Here is a 19,005-nt window from a genome sequence, read left to right as displayed (position 1 = left end):
CAGCGCCGTTTGCGTGTGCTTGTTGTGTGCGCGCGTGTATCTGTGTGTGTGTGTGTGTGTTTACGTGGAAGTGTTATTGAGAATGGGGGATACAGAATCAGCTGCAAAGAAGAAAGCAAGCGAATGATGGAGAGAGAAGAGAAAATGAGCGAGGTAACGGCAGAGAACTGGGAGGGAGGAAGGGTTAGGGAGGAGAGAGAAAAGGTGGTAGTCGATATAATAAGCTGCTTACTGGCAGTCTCTCTTCACCTCACGGGGCAGACGCCGCTGCTCGCTCGCTCTCCCTCACTGTGGCTATCTCTCTCATTCGCTCCCTCTCTTTTTCCTCGGCCGAGTCCACCGAGATTAGCTCAAGCAAGCAAGATTTAATAATGCTTATTGATAAAATGCCGAAATATTCCTTCTCCCCATTAGGAAAAAAACAAGCTTTCTACATCTACAACAGCACACACACACGTGCACACACACACACACAGAAACACAGCTCCAGCCTGAGCAGCTATACAGTGTGTCTGGAAACTGTCAATACGCGATTAAACAAGGTGGCTTTTTAAATTCCATCTGTTATTCTCTGTCAGCCAGGAGCCTGTCACAAAGCGGAGGGAACTTCACACTGCCAGCTGAACGCAGAGCGAGGCTGGAAACTATCTTTTTCTTTGTGGATATAAATGTTTCCTTTATGCTGAACTGTTTATAGTTTCACAATTCTTATTCTGGAGGTGTGTGATTAAAGGATAAAGTTAAAGCTATTCCTTTTTCAAACAAATCCCATTAAATGTGTAAAAGTCTGGCATCAATAAATTCTGATGTCTCTATTTGTCTGTAGCTCTTAGTCTAAGCCCTCGGCCTATTTGCACACACTGAACACATGGATCTCATGTTTCTCTAATCTCTCATTTCTAGATGCTTTTTATTCAAATTTTACCCAAATAAACACGATCACAATCCTGCATTTGCTGCAGACCCCTTCAGCTGTGGCTTCATGGTGCATGAGGGAGTATTTACAGCACAATAGTACGTGGAAGTTTAACTCAATACTGTTCTACAGTAAAAAAAAAAAAAACAACAACAAAAAACAAGCCATGTCTATAAAAGGTGGGCCTAATTGTTGGTTTTGGTCAATTTACTCTCAATCATTCAATGGTCACGGGCTCAAACGTAATTAAAGCTCAAATGCTGCAACAAAGTGAACAATGTCACAACTGATGACCCAGAGTCCTTCTATAATATATTAAATATAAAAAGTTGGCAACACAATAAAGGAAATGCAAATATGAATTAAATATATATATGGTTCATTATTATAATGGAGGATGCAGATGCTTTTGTCCTTTTGTCCAGTCCCCCGTTTGTGTGTAATGATGTTGTTGCATTTTAACCCCGTCCTTCCTGTGTTCACATCATTTGACATGACAGACCACCCAAATCATCTTGGGCAGATGAACAGTAGAGGGTAGTAAAGCAGCATTAACGTGACAGCCTGAAGCAGAAAGGGAAAGTATTGGTCGAGGATATGAACACGGCCTTACTACAACCTTCTTTACTGTTGTTATTTATTTTACAACATCTAAACATGCCCGGCAAGTTTGATGTGTCAAATCATGAATCCTCTGTCTGGACAATGATATTAAGCTGAGATCAAAACAACATGACATAACACTGCAGTCAAGGTGAAGCTTTCACACACTGAGGGTCTCCTGTCCACTATGGTGTCCACACATCTGGGTTAATTTAATACAAAGTTGTCTGTGTGTGTGTGTGTGTGTGTGCGCGCGTGCATGTGTTTACACACGTGTGACAGACAGCAATAAGTAATAAAGCTTTGTGAAGCATATGTGAATCTGTTTGTTAATCCTCAACTCCAATAACATTAGCAGCCCAGGGTGATAAAAAATGTTTGTGCGTGCATGCATGAAGCGTTAAGTATGTGCTGCATGTGTGTGCGTGTGTGCGTGTGTGTGTGTGTGTGCGTGCGTGCGTGCTTCCCAGGTTGAGGTGCACTGTAGGAAATGAAGGGATCAGGAGTAGAGAGCAGATTACACTTCCTGAGGATAATGAAATTATTTCTCACCTTCAATTACCAAATGAGGAAAGGAAGCAGGGTAGTGTGTGTGTGTTTGTGTGTGCGTGTGCGTGTGCATGCGTGTGTGTGTGTGCGCATCAAGTAGGTTTAAGGCACTAAAACTTTGTCTTAAAACAATATGCTCAAAAACATTGCTTTAAAGGTGCTTATGCTTTGAATGGTAATCTATAAATATACTAATGATCAACTGTTTGCAATAACCAAATCACATAAGAGTTTATGAACAGCCTGACAGAGCACCCAAAATCATCTTGGAGGCAGAACTAAACCTAGTTTTGGAATATAAAGTCAACAGTAAGCGATACGTTTTGAAGGCATCCATGCTGTTTCTGAACGTGAACGCGGGTCCCGCATGTGACATCAGAGCAGTTTTCATTGAGACCTAAAACTCTGGTTAGGTACGCGAAATATATTTGTTTTTGGAGACACCCGGCTACATGTGTACATCGCCTGAGTCACTTGGTGAGCTATGCTATGCTAACAGGATCTGAATGAGGCACACTTTCATTGAAATATATACTTAGGGGAACTTTTGCTGATCAATGCATGACTTATTTTAGCTTTTCACTTCATTGCCTACAGAGATATGGAAGGAATTGGTCAACCGTTTTACTCAACAACAGCGTGATTTCGATCCGTTTCTTTCAAGTATGGACAATTGAATATCTGTTTTTCACATGTCTTTTCTCTGTCAGGTCTCCTGCTGCAGACAGAATGCTACTGTGTAAAGCCTTCAGAAAGGAGGAGTAAAAGAAGAGATAAAGGAGGAGCAGGGTGATAAAGGAGCAGAAAGATGCTCTAAGTGAAGAGAAATGCTAAGCTAGGAGAAAGGGACATATATTAAAGGACTTTATGAGATCGGAAAAGGAGAAGGTGCTGAGAGAAAGTTAAGCAGGATGGCGGTGATAGCAAAATTAACAAGGGCTCCCTCGATGGGCGGAGGGACAACTGAACAGCATGAGGCAAATGAAAAGGAAGGAGGGAGGTGATGAGAGATGAAGGAGAGGAACGGGAGTGAGAATGAGGAAGAAAAGGGAGGCCGGGTGAGGATAGGAGGAATGGATGGTAAAAAATAGAACAAGCAAGGTAGGGCAGTGAGAAAGAGCCGGGGTTAAGTGGGCCATGATGTAGCTTTATGCACACACACACACACAGCCTTCTTATTACATACTGATACCAACGAATATGCACCTCTGTGTTGGTGTCCCACACACACACACACACACACACCTCAGGCCCAGCGTGTCTTCGGGGTTCTCCTGTTCTCTGGCGGTGATCCGTCTCCACATTAAGTGAGGCCTCAGATAATTCCTAAGCCTCCTCCATGGCCGATCCAATAAGGGATAAGGCTCTCGGCTGGCCATGATCAACTGACAATCTGTCCTTTCACACGGCTACTTTAGCGGAGGCCAAGATTACCCTGGCTGGTCGAGATGGGGTATACACAGTTCACGAGACCGGAGAGCCCATGTGTGCTGTGTGTGTGTGTGGCGTGTGTGAACACAGAGACATGTGGCCAGAGCCAAACACACAACAAAACATATTCTGACCCACATTCATCAACACTCGCTGCATGTTTCTGGACTGTGGAAGGGTGGGTGGATTTGAACTCAGTATTCCATGTTACTGTGAGGCAACACTGGGTCCACCTGTATTTTAGATTATTATACATCTTTGATATATCTTACCACAAAGTCGAACAGAAGGGACCTACAGAACAGTCCCTAAGACTGTCCAGGGAACAATAAGAAAAGTGTATTCATCAACTACAATCACACTAGTCATGACAGAGGACTCTTCTTTTTAAAGATCAATCACACAGTGCATTTACTGCAGTCAGGCCACTGAAAGAAAGGAGATGAAGTGCAATGCAAACGGACACGACAACAAATATTATACAACTTTTTCAAAAAACAAAAAGGACAAAATGAGTTTTGGCCATTGCATATTTCCATCTTTTGATAAATCCAATGAGGTCAAGTTTAATAAAAGCTTAGACTAATAACAGCAGCATGTTAATAATATTAGCAATCATGAAATAGCCAGAAGTCTTTCCGCAGTTTTTCAGCCTGTTTGGTAAATCATATGCTGCGAAGAAGCAGTTTAGATTCTATTCGCCTTTCACCAGAGGAGCCAGGCGATGTGTGATAAGCATCGACATTCTAGCCAACAGAGTCTGCCTCGGAGACACTCCTGATCCCTTTTTCCATTGGAATAGGCTCATTTAAACACACACACACACACACACTTGGAGGACTGTGCAGGCCTTTGATAAGCGTGGCCCTTCTCTTTCTCTTGCTCTCTGAGTAAACATTGTTTTGGATTAGGCAGAGTATAATGAGAGCAGGGGGCTATCTGCCCACCACGCCTGCAATGTGGCCCCCCATCCCTCTCTGAGGAGCCCCGGACCAATCTTTACTCTGCTATCCATCCCCCTCCTCTGATAGCTTACTTATCTGGTGCAAAATGCTAGGGCTGACTGCCTGTCTAACTGCCCCTATAACTGTCTGCTTGTCTTCTTGGTCTTCCTGGATTCTACATCTGTCTGTCTGTTTATCTGTCTGCCTGTCTGTCATCCTGTCCTAAAGCTTGCAAAAGCATTAAGACAAATGTATGACAATGTCCTGGGTATCTCCCCCACCTGTCTGTCAGGGCATCTGTCTGGATGATAGACTGTTTTCCTGAATCGCCCTGCTGCCGGCTGGCGCTGCAGAGAACCACTGCAGTGGGAGTGATGCTACTTTGGAGGAGCGATCATTGTGCAGATGCGTAGCAAAGATGACCGCTTCTCTTTGTACTGCAATGAAAATCCAAAACTTTCTATTGAGCATAAAGCACTATGACATCACGGGCTCATTTATAAGAAGGTCATCAATTAGAGCGAGAAAATCCTCATAAAATATGGGTGCAAAGCAAACTGGTATTCGTTTGCATGATGCAAATTATTTTCACGGACTAGATGATCACATGTCGGGTACTTTTCACTGACAACTAATGGAAGTGTCTGTTCGGGGTGAAAAGAAAAGAATACAGGGGCAGTGAGGGTCACGAGAGGAGAGTCGAATAAAGTATGGAGGGAGGAAAAGAGGGAGAGACTGTGGGTAATATAGAGGAGGAACGATCAAATTAGAGGGGAGGGAATTAGATGTGGGGAGAGACGGGGGAGGCAGAACCAAAGGGGAGCTTGACACGTAGCTAATAGACATATCAACGCTGAGGTGGTTTAGCTGGCAGAAGAGAGCTTTGCAGAGCTTCATTCATTGATTAGCATACGAAGAGTGGCATGGGACTGTGTGACAACCCCAGATTATGCTGTATGTGACACACACACTAAAACACACACACACACACAGAAATGTAGATTGCTGCAGATTGCATCTCTGTCCTTCCTTGGAGAAAGGCAAGGATGTTAAATTATAGGGTGTCACCTGCACCGAGCTATTTGGTTTCTCAAATGTTAATAAACAATTAGGACAGGAAGAAGAGAAAGAGCAGGGATGGACAGAGAAAGAAAGAAAGGTTTTGTGGTATTCTTGGTGAGCTCTAGCTGTTTATACCCCCCTGCTTTATCAGCATCTAGCATGAAATCATTAACTTGGTAGGTTCAGAAAAGGAAGGAAGCCCTTGAGGCTCATTGTCACACTTACTTTCTCAAACTGGAAAAGAAAAGAACAACACAATAAAAACTGTAAAAGAGGCATGTGCATGTGATACAACACATGCGACATGTTGTGTATTTCTGAAATAATTATGGTCTGTGTGTGTATTTGCATCCGTGTGTGAGGGTATGATCACATTTGTGTGTTGCCTGAAGGCTCCCTGTGTGCAGACGTTTCATTGGAGAGGCTGATGGGCAGGACAGATATCCTGGGGTGGCCCAGCAGTGGCCAGAGTTTTATCTGAGCTGAAATGATTTTAGCACTCCATTTTGGAGCTCTACCCCAGGAGCAATGCCACCCTATCCGCCTTCATTCATTCCCTTTCTCTTTTTTTGTCATCTCTTTTCTGAGACCTTTTCTGTTATCCCCTTCTCTAATCTCTACAGGGTTTTTTTTCTTAGTGCTTCAAGCAAGGACCTAGAACAGACATTAAAAACCAAAGACGGAAGAATTATTTTGGGATGTTTATATGCATTCTTTGGGCCCTTACGTTGGCTTTTGTTTATGAATATCCTATACAGGCAAAATCACACATCAGAGACGAATATTGCGTGCTCACGTCATAGCTTTGAGAGAGAAACTCAAAATCGTTTATTTTGCAGATTGCTCAACAATCCCAAGGAAGGTTTGAGCTGCAGAAATAAGAAAGACAAATACAAAAGTATGCTATTCCATTCTAATACAAAATAATCCAAAGAAAATGCATTTAATATTTTCTTTTTTTAAGCACATCCGTGATCTTTACTGAATCCTCAGATTCCCCTTAACCCTGACCCATGAATTAAACACATGCTTGTTCTTCGTATTTAAAGTTTGATTCATGCAGTTATACCCTGTTTCACTCTGTTGTGTAATAACTTATTCTTCAATTAGTTCTTTTATAATGCCATCGGTGTAGTGTAGCGTTCCCACTAGTCTCTGGTTTCATCTTTCCTCCACCCTTCTACCATTCGCCCACCACCATCCTCATCTCTCACTGCAGTTACTTCAGACGCCACATGGGGAATTAAGTGGTATTACCAGAAAAGGCTTCTCGCTGAGCTTAACTGCATTACAAGAACAGGTAATATACCCTGAGAGAGTGTGTGAGAGCAAAGGAATAGAGGTTGGAAGGACAAGAGCTTCTGCTGGTAGAGAGAAAGAAAGAGAGAGAGAGAGAAACGGGGGTCTTAAGTGAATTGTCAACTCAAACACTCTAATCACAGTGAAAGCTCCGGACAAAGAGCCCCCATGGACGCCAATGGAGCACACCCCGGGGGCAAGGGAGTCCACTTAGCCCTATCTGGTTCCTCTACCTCCCTCTACCTCTCCCTTTACCTCATGAAGCAGGTCTTTTCAGAAGAATACCTCCAACCAGATCTGACTGCAGACAGGTAGATGTTAATCGTGGTACATATGCAGTATTTATTTATAAGAATATATAACACAGAATGAAAGAACTCCACTTTCCATAAAGCCGGATCGCGGCCTCCCTGGAGCTGGCTGCCATGATGATGCTATTCAACCTCCCTGCTTATACTGCACTGACCAGCTAGCATGTTGTGTGCTTAAGTATGGGTTATTTCCTCATTTCAGCCATGCTTCTTGTCAAGCATCCAGCAGGAAGGGTGGGGAGTCGATAAAGGTGAAAAGCAATGGAAGATTCTTCAAGCGAGAAAGGTATATATATATATATATATATATATATATACAGTATACATATAATAATAATATTTGCAGTCCTACAGACACACTATACAGTTGCCTTTGCCACATTCCCAGTGTTTCCATTGAACAGGATGACAAAGGAAGATAATGGATGTGGCCCCATGGTCCTTATTGTAACCCAGAGCATATCCTCTATCAGTGAGTGTGTGAGTGTGTGAGTTTAGGTGTGTGTGTGTGTGTGTGTGTGTGTGTGTGTGTTCACACTTGGATCCAAATTAGCCAGTCAGAAAAAACATTGTAACAGACGGAAAGACAAAATTCAGCAAAACTATGTCTTTGATTTTCTTTTTCTTTTTTGAGGTCAAGTACATTTTGGTTCACATTTATAATTCTCGAAAAATGTTTTCACGTCTAACCCGTTTTTAAATAATATTTCAGGAAGAGCTCAATAAATGCACTGCCAGACTGTCCAGCCCTGCCATAACTAGTGTCACAGAACCTGCTGAACTGGGAGAGTGGTGTATGTTGGGCGTATAATCTGGATTAAAATGAGGACACAGACGTGTGGATCATGGAGCACTGGAGGCACTAAGACACACAGACACAGTGATGAAGAGGAGGTTTCCTGTGGGGGTCATGTTTTAGGGTTGGTGTTTGATGAGTGACAGAGGCAGGTAGACAATACTGTATATAGATGTATGGGTGGGAGGAAGACACCCCACCCCCGCTACATACACACACACTCAGATACGTGCGCGCGCGCGGACACATTTAGGGTCAGTAATTGAGTGGGAGGGATACCTCCTCATTCTTTTTGTTTGCCTGTCCCCACTCTCTCACTCCCATTCTGCCTCACACACACACACACACACGTAGCCCCATCATCACCCAACAAGACCAATTTGTTGCCAGGAGTTACCAGCAAGGTCTGGGATAATGCAACCTGTCAGTCTCACGAGGCGAGGCCTGTCGGAGGTTTGGTGTTCACTGGTGGGTCCAGATGGTGCTGTTCAGTCAGTGAGCTTATTTACCCGGACTCTAAGGTCCGCCCGCGCACACACAGACACACACAGGACTCATCCCAATAGAAAAATAACACAAACTAAAAGATACACATGGCCTTGAATAAAAAGAGCAATATAAGATATAGAATATCAAATGAATCGGCGCTGCCCCGTATCACTGAAAACAGAGCAGCGCTGAGATTAAGCATCGCACTGCTGAGAGAAGGAAACAGAAATGTGAATAGGGAAAGGCAAGATATCATACAGTCATTTTCAACAAGGTTGGGTGGTGAATTGAATGCATAAGGCTGTGTGTGTGTGTGTGTGTGTGTGTGTGTGTGTGTGCGCATGTATGACGCTATACACTGTGTAGAGACAGAGTGGCAGCAGCGGCTGACTGACTTTCTAATATAAATGCTGCTTTTGTCTCTATTAAAACCACGCTTTGAATTAAAAGTCCCAAACAGCTATAAAACTGATGTACTTAGATTGCATTCACAATTTTGCTTAAGGATGCAACGCACACAAAAGGAAATTCCAGATTGCAGACATTCTGCTAAATGTAATTTACTAACATTTGCGCTGCAATACATTTAAACTGTGAGCGAAGGCGATGCCGGCCTGACGCGTGTGAAGATGTTTGCGGTTGCTTTGTGCCAATATGATTCCATTTGCAAGTGATTTGATCAAAAGGCAAACACACTGGACTGTGGTGAGTAATGCACTTCTCTCTGGTGCTGCAAGCCTCGAATCAGAGGCGTCAGATTGATCAGATTTATCGTATATGACCAGCTGCTTCAGAAGCTGCAGGGATTTAAAGAGCTGAAGGAGAATAGTTTTATAGTACAATCAGCTGCAAATACTACAGGAATGACTCAACGCAATAATAAACAGAGCATTTCATTCTACTTTTACTTTTCAAACACACCTACTGGTATTTAGTTCAAATTGATTATTTACATTTTAGGATTATTATGTCAGGCGAAATAAGATTTTTCTTAAAAATATTTTTATACGATTTTACAAACAAAAAAACAGGCTGGATTTAAGATGTGCATCACTTCAGAAAATGGCATTTTAAAATTTCAGTGCTGATACCAGGTCATGAATCGGCCTTCAGAAAGGCACCAGAACTCCAACAGAGATGCAGCGGTTGGATACCAGAACTAACTATAACAGAACATGTGTATTTGAGCAGGACTCAGGGATGTAAAGATGAGAAATGATACCGAGGAAGAGGATCAACGTTTTAAAGCAGAGTAGTTGTCAGGGCTCTGAGCGCTTCGCCTGTCTTCTTCTTCACCTCCCTCCTTCTCCAGAAATGAATATTTCTAATCACCATATGAATATTGCGAGCATGACAAGTGCATATAAACACACAAAGGTGGGCTGCTGAAATCCACTCACTGGGAGCTATTAAGTCGTCAGACACAACAGAGAGGCTGACAGAGGAAAGAAACAGCATGCATGTGTGTGTGTGTGTTTAGCGATAGAAGCGATGTGGTGGGCCACTGAGCAGAGCAGATGGAGGGAGAGAGGGGGGGAGAAAGAGAGTGGACAGGCAGTCAGAAAAAAAAGAAAGGAAAGAAAGAATTCCTGGCAGGCTGCTAATTTTACTTGTCGCAGAAAAAATATTACCAACCCATGCTCAAACTGTCAACGTCACTGTCACCTCAAACCCCAGGGGAAGGTGTGTGTGTGTGTGTGTGTGTGTGTGTGTGTGCATGACCTGACAGAGCAAGGAAGAGCAGGGCATTCATTCTTTGGAGGTGTGTGCGTGTTTGGTTCTCTTCATCTCAAACTTTCTCTACCTTTTTGACGGTACAAAATGAATAAGAAACCTTTTATTCAGCTCCAGCAGCTTCAACGAATCAAATGATTTGGTTGTAAAACTAAAGACATTCCAAAACAGCTACAGCCGGACTTTGCTCTTCATAATTATGAGCAAAACAAAAATCCTTTCACCATGCTTTCATGGTGCGTTAACATTTCACGCCAACATAAACTCGATGAAGGTTTAACGGGGGTCTGTTCCGTTCCATATTTAAGAAGTAGCAGCACTTGCTAACGCTTCACAAAATCTGAATATCCTCCTTTAAGCACCGTCATCAAATTGAATCCACGGTATCTGACAGCCTCGTGCTTTCACCTTTTTCCTTTTTGCTCAGTGATTCCTGAGCAAAAATGCCGTTGAATGAACACCACAGACGTTCTATGATTTCAGGGTCAACTAGGCAGTTAGACAGATACAGCTGTGACATCAGCTGCTAAGTGGGCCAGGGGTCTATCAGTCAGCGGATCTGTAAGGCCTGTAACCTGCGGCGACAGGTCCTTAAAGCGCCGCGCGGACAGAGCCGTAACAGATGCCCATCTAAGTGCCTGATTAAAACTTAATGTGCAGAAGGAGCCACGTGTCAGTGTCAGTGTGTGTGTGTGTGTGTGCGTGTGTGTGCATTGCTTTGGAGAGAATATGAAATGGGCGCCAGTCCTCCAGCGAGCGAGGGGCCATGCCAGCTGCTTCCCTCCCCAGAGACGGAGCCCTGAAGCTGGGTAGTGAGGCAGGACAGTTAGGGGAGGCTCCATTGGGGCATGGCACCGTCACAACACAAGAGGCATATGTGCGGTGACATTCCACATATCATACGAGATTCATTTTCAAACTCTACTACACCTGCCCACTCGCATGTATGCGTGTGTGAGGTACTTTATCAATCGTTTGACCCCCCCCCCCCCCCCCCCCCCCCGATGTCAAGCCACCAAACTACCTCGGACACAAGGCTGCATAAAAGCACCAATGTGAGTATAAATCAAGAATAACAAATGAATAAAGTACAACATGTACAACTGCCTGGACGATGTATGTGTAAGACTGATATCTGTCAAACACCCTCATCCAAGCATCTCTCCAAAGCGACTTCAGCAAATAAATACACATTGTGTGTATTGGTAAACACCATTGTGTTACGACGAGGTAATGGCATTATGGAGGATACAAAGAAAGGTCAATAGCATTATGGTTATTGAACTCATCTGGTAGGATAATATCTGTGAACCTACTAGGTCATCAACTTGTTGCTGGTCAGAAAGCATGCACACACACACACATTCACACACCATGGAGACATTGTGGTGCTCTCTGCTTGCCAGTCTTTGTGTGTTTGAATGAATGCAGGCATTTTTAATGTATAAATTTAAAACTTCAATTTTGTGAACAGGACTGTGTGTGTGTGTGTGTGTGTCCAGGAGGTATGAGTAGCTTTGTGGGTCAACAAGCTAGCAGCCAATAATTTAGCCACTGACAGAAAATCTAATCTGCCTATCATCCTCTCCCTCCCTTCCTCCCTCCTCCTCCTCTCTGTCTTTCCCTCTATCCCTCTCTCGCTGATTATGCTGTCAATACGGTGCGGATGAGAGGAGCTGACAATTGACCAGCCTGGATCAATATCAGCTAATAATGGAGCAGAAAAGAGCAAGGAATCGACTGAAGGAGAGGGAGATAGAGGGAGCGAGAGGATGAGTGAGAAGGTGACAGAAATAAAAAGTCAGTTTGATCCCATTTGGGCTGCGTGGCGTGTGGAGGTGTAAGTGGGATGATTGGCCTGTTATTGCTGGTTTAATGTTAGGCAATCAGAGCCCTAGTGGTCTAGATATCAACAAACATCCATCAAATTGTCCCTTCTTCTTCTCGATACCACCTCCTCTGCCTGGCCTCGCAAGAGCCCCGACAAACAAAACAACAATAATGAGAGTTGAACAATGATACGGTTTGAAAAAAAAAAGAAAAGAAACAGGGAGGTTGGATTGATAGCTTTGCACTTGCGAGAGACCGAAGAAAACACTTTTGTTTGGGGGGGATTCGTTGAGTTCGGGAGATTTCCATTCATCTTGTGTTTAGTCTTTCTCTCTTTCCAACCTGTCCTGTCCTGCCCCCCCCCCCCCCCCCACCCCCCAGCAGAGGAGCATGCTGTTGTTGACGGTGATATAATAACACAGTCAGGTGCCTGTGGCCAATTCTCTGTCATTTGGACTTTTGCGTAAATCACCATGTATTGTTTTTGTCTTCCTTTCTTTCTTCATCTTCCCCAAGGTGTCACTGTCTTTTGCTCAAATTACCTTTCTGTGGCCTCCCAGATGCCACAATTACTGATGCTGCATGGATACTAATGGAAGTGTTTCTGTTTCTGCTACTAACAAGCAAGTCGACACTACTTAGTCTATGCTGCCTTTATGGAGGAGCAGGAAGACACAAGGTGGCGTATGGATTGACTGAAGTGCTGTTCCTCTAACTACCTTTGACTCAGTGGCTGATTGTGATGCCGCTGTCAAAGACTTCACCTGATTCAGTTCAGGTATGTTGAGATCTTTGTACCAGCAAGGAAAATTAAAGCCAAATTAAAGAATGTGTTTTACACCACCGCCTTGCTTTTTTTAGGAAGCAGTTTTGTCTGACCAGGGGAAGAACGGGGGTCAAGATCATTAATAACCAGCGCTGGGTATCAGTCTGATACTTGGCTTGTGTACTTTTACTCGTATATTACCACTTCACAACAACGTAGCATCACCGCTTTTCGGTTGCGCAGGAAGGCAGAAAAGGAGCAATGTCAAGAGTGTGAAAATAGTTTTATGAAAGCGATAATAACAAAAGTGAAGCAGACTAAAAACTAGGCTCTGCGAAACAGTTGAAAAGAAGTGTGAAAAATAGCACCATTACTACAACCAGCATTTTGTTTAAAACACTCAACGAACCCACGCAGAAGCAAGAATGAATCGGCTCAAGGCGCGTGAGTGCCATGTCAACGTGCTACTGCTATTTGTGGCTTTGCATATGCCAATGTTATGGTGAATAAACCAAGTTCCCAAGTTAATAAAATAATTAATAATACTTTAACTGCAAAGTTGCTTTTGGAAAATTGTTTTCTGTAGTTCCAAAAATATTTTTTTTTGCCGACGCATCCGGGGTGTACCGATAGCAAGATAGTTATTACTGAGTGCTCGTATTAGTGAACGTTATCAGCACGCAGTCCAACATGAAAATGTCAAACCAGAATTATAGTGAACTGTCCATGCTCGTTCTACCTCAGAAAAACAAGTTGTCCATCACTTTCCTGTCGGCCCTAATAGTTTCTGTCCCTTCCAGACACATTAATAATCATGCGCAGCCCCCTGCCTTCAGATTGAGCAAGTGTCCCTGCTAGGACTAACTAAACGAAATGCCCTGTTCTCCTATTCATGCTGATTGCAGCACGGTCATAGTGATGAGTGATGGAATGGAGGGGACGGACGAGGAGGTGGAAAAGGAGGAGAGCAGCCTTGTTCTCATTTACATATTTATAGCTCCACGGTAGGAAGGGGGGTACAGCGCTTGTTTGCGTGTTTTCGACCGACATGTCCAATTATCAACCCTGTTGTTTCCTTAACAACGCTCTGAGTGCTAAACACCAACACATACACCACACAAACATGCCCACTCACGCACACGCACACAGACACACACATTCATATGAGCCAGCAATGCTTCCTGGTAGAAAGAGTCAGTTTGTGTCCCATCTGTTCATACAACAGGTATGTGGTCAGTTTTTAAGACAGTTGTGTGTTCGTGAGGTGTGTTCAATTGCAACCCCCCCCCCCCACATATACACACAAAACAAGGTTAAGACACAGCATATGCCATATGGCAAATATACAAACCCAAGCATGCCTAATGAATTATTTCCATGTTAATGCCGTCCCCTCCATTACCATGGCAACAAGCATGATTGACAGTGCAGAAACGGTTGCAGGAGAAGAAGCGTTGAGGTTCTTAACCCAAATGTATAAACTTAGCCCCTCCACCCAATACATGCACACGTGAACAAAATTATTTGCAACCATTGTCCCCAGCGCTGCACCAAAAGAATAATCGAAGACCCCAAAACGTGAGCTGCAAGGAGACGAGACTACACAAGCAATCTGATAGTCAGCGTCTCATCTCCTCGTCCCCACAACTCCAACAAAGACACGCACACACACGCACACACACAAACACACACACACAGGTACACCCTGGTTTGGAGGAGGGAGAATATTAAAAACAAACAAACAGAATTGAATTGCTGAGAAGAATTGCAGAGGTGCTGATTACATCTGACCTCTCACCTCTGCTGTCAAAAAGCGCTTCTCTCTTGTTCTCCCCTCCATTTATGTGTCACCTCTCATTACCCCCCCTCCTCCTCTCTGACAGTTTGTTCACCTCTGTGCTTCGGCTCTGGCTTCTCCTCCAAGACTTCATCACGGTTCAGGCTCCTGAGGAGTATTCATGACGAGACAGGGACGTCCCAAATAGTAGTTCCAACTATAATTTAATGGAGGACTTTCCTGTTACCCAAATATCAAAGAGAGATGTGAGAGAGAGAAGAGAAACAGAACAATGGAAACAATAATGCATGCTTTGACTCTGAGTTGCTAACATCAAATAATGTAGTGCACTATTAACCCTTCCAGCCAGATATTGGATATAACAAACATTTTATGTAGCATAAGGATGGCCCCTTCTTCGGAACCAGATGCTACTGGACGGACACAACTGAAACCTTTTCTTGTTCCATCATAAAAATCACACTTCATCACAGGAAGTGGAAGACAATCAAGCTTCATGCTATTACCTGACCCCTAATTAACCCATCCTTGACTTGCTAAAAGCCCCATTATGTGATAGGTAAATGATGGTAGATACTCTTCAACCTACAGAGGCTCTAATGAGTTTGTATATTGTGTGTGTGTGTGTGGGAGGGGGGGGGGGGCACTTTCTATTATGGCTTATAGCTACAACTCTTCCTCCACCTAGAATCTAATACCTGCTCGGATTATGACCAAATCATTTACATATCAGGCAATTTATGTTTAATGATTCTAAATAAACCTGCATAATGAAAACTCATCAATGTAAATAAAGGTTTACGCCTACATTATATCAGTTTTTACATATTTGACGGATGAGGCTGACCACATTCTTTCATTTTCTCTCATCTGTGGCATCGGCTTCATTATTTTTTGGAGAAGATGGACAGCCTGGAGAAAAAAAGGATCTTGTTAGCCAATGCAATGATGTAATTCAGGTGGCAGAAAGTAGCATTGGGACATTCCTTTATATTATTGTTTTAGTCTTTTCAGACAACTTTTTGAATGGTAAGCAACAGAATACCACCAGTCCTAGATGGATAAAGCTCATCAGTGGCCTGCCTGGTAGTGTAAATGCATCCCATAATACACCACATAACCTGCAAGAGTCTCTGTAGAGTTTTCATAGCTAGTGCTGAGGAAATTCACACCAGTGGACCAGATCAGAATCATATCACTGGAGCTCGGTCATCTGAATCCTGTGACCCAGATTGTCGGGTCTGGTATTCCTTTCTCTCTCATGCTCTACGTGTCGCTCTCCATCTCTATCAGTCGGACTGTCTGTCTCTTTCTTTTACTAACACACACACACACAGGCACACACTGTTTCTAATGACACCAATGTCATAGTTAACTGGTCCTGGAGTGGAGTTGCAGTGGTGTGGCAGGGGCCGATTTGGCAGCAGTCACAGCTGAAAGGCTTTTATCCCGCATGGTTGAAAGCACAGAGATGGACATACACAAGGACCCCTGAGGGACACACACACACACACACGTACGCACAGGGAGCAGTGGCAGTCAAAGGGAGTGCACTCGAGTGCTTGTTGGGTCGACAACTGAGAAAAGCAGAGGAGGGAGAAAGAAAGAAAAAGAAATAGTGAAAGAAGAAAGACCACCAGGATGGTGTGACTGTTTTCTGCGAGGAGATAAAATGCTGTGACAGTCTCTGGTTCTGGCAGCCGGCGCACAGATCAGCGACATCGAAATGTTCACACACAAAGTCATTGTTTTTTATTTTAGAAGGAAGCCATTCTTTGGATCTTCCTAAAAAACTTAGGAGAAAAGGAAAATCTCAAGGCTAGATGGTCAGAGTTGTTCAGAGTAGAACAGAAAACACGTTGTTCCTACAGTTGAGTGCTTAGATGGGCATCGGTCAAAGTGGACTTAAAGTGAGTGTTCTGACAAATAGATAAATAGATAAATAAAACCCTGTTGTGGTCCAGACTTGGCTCATTGGCCTGCAAAGAATCGCGACTAAAATTATATTTAATGCACCAACGCCAACAGTTGAATGGCCTTTTTTTGGTGACAACCTTCAGTTAGTGTGCAAAGGAGGAAGGATTGAAACTCACAGCTGAATAGAAGTGATTTCTTATAAATTCTGGAAGGAGGATTTCTCTAAACTTCAAATCCATTCTTGCTTCTCTGTGAGAGAAAACGTGCACAGAGCAGCCGCATGGGAGTGAGGACGGCTGCTATTGGGCCTTTCTAGTATAGTGTTTCTCCCTCTGGTTCGGCGATGGCATTATCTGCCTACTGCAGAGAGAAGAGAGCAGATACCACACAGATGAGCTCCTCTACCAGTGTGTGTGTGTGCGTTTTATCCTGTTCATGTTTCCTCAGAATGAGTCTATTGGTGTGCACGTGTACATGTTTATAGGGGTATGTACTGTGCATGCCTGTGTGCTTTTGACATTCAGCGTTGCTGCAGAGTGTTTGTCCCCCTTTGCCTTCCCCACTTATCTTGACACGCAAACCCCTCTGTGTGGAGAGGCGAGTAGCGGCGTCTGACTGCGAGGAGATTTGAGCTGCAGTAATATTCAGGTTTGGGATCCCTCTCTGTCTGCAGGATTAACCTCAGATGGAAAAGATCTGGCCCACACACTGTCGAGAAAGCCACAGTCATGTATGATACAAGAGCTCAGCAATCGCATGCAATGCTGAGGTCAGGCCTCTCAGGTATATCAGAGACGCTGCATAGTCGACTTCATAGATCAATAACTGCACATCAGTAGTTTGTGGATAGGAACTGTATGAATGTTGCAGCTATTATTCTGTCAGAATAAGAAATTGACTTGAAATAATATCCTTTAGCTGTGCTTTAATATTTGCTCCTTCGGTTAAAGGTAGCAAAACAGCATACAGTCCCTCATTTATCACGACTTTACATTCCGGTTACGATCCAGGAATAAAATAATGAAATAATAAAAAATAATGGAAATGTAAACACTTATACGTACAGCAGAATTTCACGATATATGAATACATATATATTCCGCGATACAGTGAATCTGTGGAAAGTGAACCGCGATATAGCGAGGGACGATTGTATTTTTGAAAATGTGTTCCCAGGTGGAGACTTTGAAAACGCCACCCTGCTGTTGTTGCAAATCCCCAAGAGATGATGACGGCACTTATTATTGTTCTTCCTAACCTTATTTAGATAGATTTTAGTCACACCAATCCACCACCGCCTTGGCATAAATGCTACATACAATCTCTGTCTGTTGGGATTGCTTCAAAAATATTGCCGGGTGAACAAAAAGGTGAACAGTTGTTTTTTTTAATGCAAAGAAAAAACTTACAGTGGGGCCCAAGATTCCGTCTGAAAGAACTTGTGTTTGTTTTGTAACGTTCACACAACTTCTACACACTTACAAAGGAATGACAAAACCTCCCGAAACTGAATTTATGACATGAATTGTAACTGCACAAAGAGAGATGACAGAAAGAGAGAGCCAGGGAGAAGAATTATTAAAAGTAGGTAACAACTGTCCTGAACTTCATTCACTATCTTGAAGAAGCCCTGTGATTTATACAGTATATTGTGTGTGTGTTTGAGAGTGTATGCGAGAGAGCGAAAGAGAATGAATAGAAGGGGACCACTATGGGTCATCCGTCCATCTGTCCAGCCAATGGTCAATTTATAGCCAGAGAATAGAGATAAATGGGTGGCAAAACAGAAAGTCTGTGTGTATGAGAGCTGTACCGACGCCATCGCCGCGGATGAATAGGAACACCCATGGATGAACAGATGGAAAGAATAGGAGAGGGGATGCGGAGGAGGAAGAGTGGCAGGTGGAGGTTATCTGGCCACAGACAGAGAAGACGGCGGGCCCGCATGAGAGTAAGCTGCTGTGCATTATCAGCAAGAAAAACCTCATATATACACAAACACACAGAGAATGAGTCCATCGCGGCGGTTTCCATACAGCCGGCGTGAGGAAAGTCCTGCTCACCGTTTCCTGTTGAAACGGCACCTCGAAGCAGGTCGTGTCTGCGACTTCTTCTTCAGCCATTGTCTTAATATCACTCCTTATTTTTATGCAGTGAGCAAAACAATTCAGAAGTCAGCTTTTTTCAAACTATTTGCTCGCTCCTACTTCTTTATCATTTTATCATTCGGATATGCAAACAGTTTCTTCTGACACCACTTTAGGTGGAAGAAGACGAAAAAAGGCACCTGAATAGTGCGCTGTTAAAATGAGCAGCTACAAGATGGCTGCCAGGACAAAGAACAGAAGCAGCGCAAGGAAATCCAAGGAAGATAAATAATGATGAGGGTTTTGTTTTTCGCAATTCGGCCATTATTGGAGGAAACATTGTCGAGAGCGGAGTGGGACATGCAAAACAATTTTAAACCAAGTTTATTGAGACCTTCCTCTTAGAATCTTATATCTGCCCCATCCACACAAAAGAGATTTGAGGAGGAAACAACCATTAATGAGCACGATAA

General features: G+C 43.5%; 1 protein-coding gene across 1 annotated transcript in view; it reads right to left on the bottom strand.

Annotated features, from left to right (window-relative positions):
- camkmt (calmodulin-lysine N-methyltransferase) overlaps positions 1 to 19,005 on the bottom strand; it is a 62,790-nt gene that overhangs the window by 20,623 nt on the left and 23,162 nt on the right. The window lies entirely within an intron of this gene.

The sequence above is a fragment of the Brachionichthys hirsutus genome, chromosome 7, assembly GCF_040956055.1.
Source record: "Brachionichthys hirsutus isolate HB-005 chromosome 7, CSIRO-AGI_Bhir_v1, whole genome shotgun sequence".
NCBI classification, from domain to species: Eukaryota; Metazoa; Chordata; class Actinopteri; order Lophiiformes; family Brachionichthyidae; genus Brachionichthys; species Brachionichthys hirsutus.
This window is presented reverse-complemented; position numbering and strand designations above follow the sequence as displayed.